Source organism: Macrobrachium nipponense, chromosome 47, assembly GCF_015104395.2.
Source record: "Macrobrachium nipponense isolate FS-2020 chromosome 47, ASM1510439v2, whole genome shotgun sequence".
In the NCBI taxonomy this organism is placed as follows: Eukaryota; Metazoa; Arthropoda; class Malacostraca; order Decapoda; family Palaemonidae; genus Macrobrachium; species Macrobrachium nipponense.
The window spans coordinates 932,247-937,557 of NC_087222.1; the positions used below are offsets into that span (position 1 = coordinate 932,247).

Genomic DNA, 5,311 nt, shown 5'->3' on the forward strand with positions numbered 1-5,311 from the left:
CCGATGTTGCAGACGCGTTCGGTTTGTTTCTTGAAGTGCCGGAAACGCTCACTAACGATGTTTTCTTGAATGATTCTAATGAGAGATGAAGCTTGCGTTGCCGTAGAAAAGGACACGTCGGGTTTGTTTCTTGAAGTTATTCACAACTGAAAACGCTCACTAAACGATGATACTAAGTTGCTTGAAGAATCTCTTGCTTTCGTCGTCGTTGAAGAGTTCTTGTTGTTTTCTGAAGTTGCTCACTAAACGATGATACTAAGTTGCTTGAAGAATCTCTTGCTTTCGTCGTCGTTGACTTCTGATATACATTGTTCATTATTCTGGCTTTTCTTCGTAGGATGTTGTAGAGTTCTTCTGGTACGCTGCCACCACTTTTAGGGCTGTTGCCTTGTATAATAAGGCGCCCTATGAGGTAATGTTAGACTTGTGATAATCTTACGCTAAGTCGGTTGGTATTGCACTTCCATATTCATTGGAGTGTCTTGGGGTTTGTAGATCACTTACAAAGTCGGTATTATCTTCTTTGGTTATGATGACGATGTGTTAAACTCATGATGATTCGGTGACGAGGTGAGGTTCTTGTAGGAAACACGAAGTATAAAAATATATATATTCTTCTGAGTTTACATGGTGAAGATCAGGTATGATTGTACAAGTCTTCTAATGACGATAGCTTGATCGCTTCTGCCAATGATGATGGCTAATTCTATTCTCTCTACATGATAAAGCTTAGGTAAAGAGATACAGGTCTTCTAATGACGATAGCTAACTCTATTCTGCCCTGTCTACCATCTCGATTACAAGTCATAAAGGAACAGACAGTAGCTCGAACATATGAACATACATACAAATGAGACATAGTTACATACGAACATACAATCAGATGACATAGTTACTAATCACGTAGGCCGCTTGAGCTATAGGTCACGGTGTTTGTCTCAAACAGGGAGCTTGGACTAATGTTTTCAAAACAAATGAATGACTACAGGTGACGGCATGTTATCTTAGCCTACATACTTTATGGTATACGTCATCTTAGCGTCTCTGGTCTGATCACATTCCTGCAAGCAATCTGGTTGACCTCTTTAGTTTTAGTCTTTTATATATATGGAATAACATTCCATATTTTTATTATGTAATCACTTACACTTGCACTTCTTTCTCTCTTACGTTTCACCACACTTTCATTACTTACTCTAACGCTCCTATCAACCACTTGCTCTGCCATTTGCCTCGGCCCCTCTAAACTGCCTCCCTGTAGCTATTAAACTCAGGCATACCCTCATTTACATTGGTCCTGACGCTGACACTTCTGTTCTCTTTCATATACCTATCTAGTTCGTAATCCCCAAATATCTCTTTAAATATCATCCCACTTTAACCTCTCATTCGTCCATCTCATTTTCTCCTTATTTTAGATTCATAAACTCATATACACTCTTCTCTCACTTGTCGGGTGAGGAAGAGGGCTGGGGTGTGTGTGTTTGTCAGCAATTGAATGACTTATCCTCAGGGGTCTCCTCTTACATTGGAGGGAAGTTCCCTTCAGAATAAGAGGAGTTCCATTTTATTAATAACACTGGCCTGCGCTGTTTTCAAGCTGTAACATATAATACCTGATTTTAGGCCAGTTTTTTGCACTGACTCCAAAAATCATACTCATTTTACTCAATCAGATCAAGTTAATGAAATATTAGTACATTAAAAATGTAATGGGAAAAATATTCCTTTAATTATTAATGATTTATTTAGGAATTGATTCATCATCCTCCTCTAATATCTTTACTGTTGTAAAATGATTGGAACTATAAAATGTTTTCGTTTTTGTTGTGGACACGAGTGTGGCAGTGTAGCCAGTCCCTTGTTTTGTTTTTCTCTCACTTGAGTATGGGAGCGCTGCCCTGAATCTTTCATCTGCATTTTGGTAACACTAGCAACACATGTAAGAATCACGAATGCTTTCATGTGAGGGGACGTCAACCTGTCCGCTCTTCATTTTGGCTATTTTACCAAATTATTAATACAAATGATTATCTATCCCTTGCAAGGGATCTAGTCCAGGGATCTAGTCCAGGAATCTAGTCCAGGAGTTTTGAAGACTAGGTAAATTAGTCAAGTCTAGGAGACTAGGCCTGGGAGAAATTTGGCATGATGTAATGAGTAATAAAGAAACAAGCTGAATACCAGGAATTTTCTTCAATACCCCAAAAATGGAAATCAGCACTTCAACTGCCTCCCAGTGGGAATACATCACCTGGCCTCATCAGTAGTAAGACCCATACACACAAGGAATATCATGTAATAGCAGGTAGGACAGGCCTACCCTATTTTCCAGGCAGCGTAAACGTTAGTCTTCATACCCACCGTGTCAACTATGACACAGTACCATTCTCCGACCCGTGTCTCCAGGCAAGAAGACTGACAAAAGTGTATATGTACACAAATAGTACTCTTATTCTCGAATCTTAATGTCGTGGTGAGGGAAAATCCTTCCGCGACAAAAATATCATAAATTCCGATCTATTTGTAGGTGAATGAAATACAATATCAAAAATATTAGACTGACTTATTCACAGAAGGCTTACTAAATATTTTGAATAGATAGCAAGAAGAGTATAATGAACTAAGGAAGCTACTCATGGATGAACGGTCTCTTCAGGGTCTTCTGTTTGTGCTGAGCAGACTCCACATCCCTCTTCAGGCACCAGCAGTAGTCGGCCAGAAAGTTGACATTCCATTGGCCTTCATAGCGTTCCTCCATAACACTGATATCTTGGTGAAAGTGCTCACCCTATTCTTCACTGAAGTCTCCACAATTCTCTGGAAAATAGTCCAGATGAGACCGGAGGAAGTACATTTTCACTGACATGCAAGCACCAAGTTGGCGGAAGTTTGTAATGACTGACTTAGGGACAACCAGGCAGAGAGTTCAGCAGGATTCAGTGCATCATCAAAACTAACGTCCTTGATGAGTTCCCTTATTTGAGGACCATCAGATAATACCTGCCTTAAGTTCCCTGCTCAATGCTTTTACAAAGTTCTTCATGAGACCAAGTTTGATGTGGAGGGGTGGATGCAATATCTTGCTCGGTTCAACCAGAGGGTGGGACAGAATTTTGTGTGACCCAGGTTTTAATCCTTGCCTTGATGGACACTCTTGTCTGACATAATCCTGGTCATCAGCAGGCTATCCCATAAGCACAGAAGCATGGATACTTTGTGTAACCACCTTGAAGTCCTAGGAGGAGTCCAACAACATTAAGATCTTCACAGATCAACCATTTATATTCCTGGTAGTTCAGACAGACAATACACGTTCCACGCTTTTGTGGGATTCTTTCATTTCAACTGAATGCCCAACAGGGATCAACGAAAACTTATTTCTGTTATTCAGAAGAACTGCCTTGAGACTTCTGTTAGATGAGTCAGTGAAAAGTCTCCATGCCATAGCATCATACTTCAGACCAAGTAATTCAATCAGGTGAGCCATATTGCTACAGTAGACCAGTGAAGATGCTTCATCAAACGTGAAGAATTTTCTGAATTCTCTCTCGCGGTTCCCGATACCAATAGAATGTTGTTCCTGGTGTCAGTAGACGTTTCTCTCGAAGACGAGAACCCAGTAACTGGGCAGACTCCTTGGAAAGGTTCAGGTCTCCTGTCAGGTCATTGAGTTTGGCATGAGTCAAAGGACCCGGTTGGTCGTCTTCTTGTGGCCTGTATGCAACACACTCAGCTGTATAGCTGTATTAGTCATGTCACTAGATTCGGAATTAGAACTAGATTCCATGGTGACATTTGGCTCAGGAACAGGAAGATCAGGACCATGGGAAACTGGTTTTATAGCAGAAGGAACACCAGGGTATTGAACTTGGTGCTTGTTCTTGCGATTGATGCCTTTTAGATTTGTCATGCAAAAGTAGCAGTCTGTAACGTGATCTTTCCCTTCCCTCCACACCATTGGGATACCAAATGGCATACTCTTTCTTTTCTAGTTCCTCCAATCCCATAAGTTTTCTAAACATGTCTTGCAGCAGATATGGGGAGTGAATGGCTTATTCAGGTCCCCTAGTTTGTCTCCAAAGTAAGCTTGATATACCCTCTTCACGAAATCTGCGATTTTTGCTTGACAGTCTTGAAGAACCACATGTCCACAGATGTAACAGAACCTATTAGGCTGGTTATTACACTTTAGATCCATTTTTATACATATCTAGACCTGAAAAGAGAAATAAACATAATTATTAAAGGTTACCCACGACCCGATTTTGCAAAAACAAACCCCATAAACGCTTGGATAATTGAGATATTTTGGATAAATATGCTGGAATAGAAATAGACTGTATCTTAGAAACCAGACCTGACCCAGCCTGCAAAAGGTGTGCTAAATCAGTTGGAAAACCCTTTGTAAAAAAAAAAAAAATTTTTTTGAAACACAGGCCAGTGGAATATGTACGTATATGTATAATATATATATATATATATATATATATATATATATATATATATATATATATATATATATATATACATATATATATATATATATATATATATATATATATATATATATATATATATATATATATTTTATATATATATATATATATATATATATATATATATATATATATATATATATATATATATATATATATATATATTTATATATTTACATGTATATATATATATATATATATATATATATATATATATGTATATATATATATATGTATATATATATATATATATATATATATATATATATATATATATATATATATATACATATATATATATATATATATATATATATATATATATATATATATATATATATATATATATATATATATATATATATATATCTAATAAAAGGAGCCCATAAAAACACCAAAATATAGAGAAAAAAGTACTATATTTCAGAGACTGCTGTCTCCCTCTTCAGGTAGATGAATGAGAAAAGTTTACAGAAAAGGTGGTATTTATACCAAGATGTCCATCCACAGGCAAGCCAATTTAGGTCACCTCCGCTGATAATCTTCCTTTAATCTTCTTAAGTGTTGGTTGAATGAAAACCTTGTCGATCGTATCTGAAATCCATGCTCCTTTTGAGATGTTCATTACCTGCCTCTCTTTTATTAAGGCAGATTCCATCATTCGACTCTTGTACCTGCAGTTGCTGCTATAAATTACACGTGACAAATTCCAGTTTATTCTATGGTTATATTCATTTATATGGTTGAAAATAGCTGAGTTCTGTTGTCCATACCTAACTGACCGTTTGTGTTGTATTAATCTCTGGGGAAGT

At 37.0% G+C, this 5,311-nt stretch overlaps 1 pseudogene; it reads right to left on the reverse strand.

Moving 5' to 3' along the window:
* Window positions 1–3,521: 3,521 nt before the first annotated feature.
* On the reverse strand, window positions 3,522–4,201 carry LOC135204391 (uncharacterized; annotated as a pseudogene).
* Window positions 4,202–5,311: the final 1,110 nt, after the last annotated feature.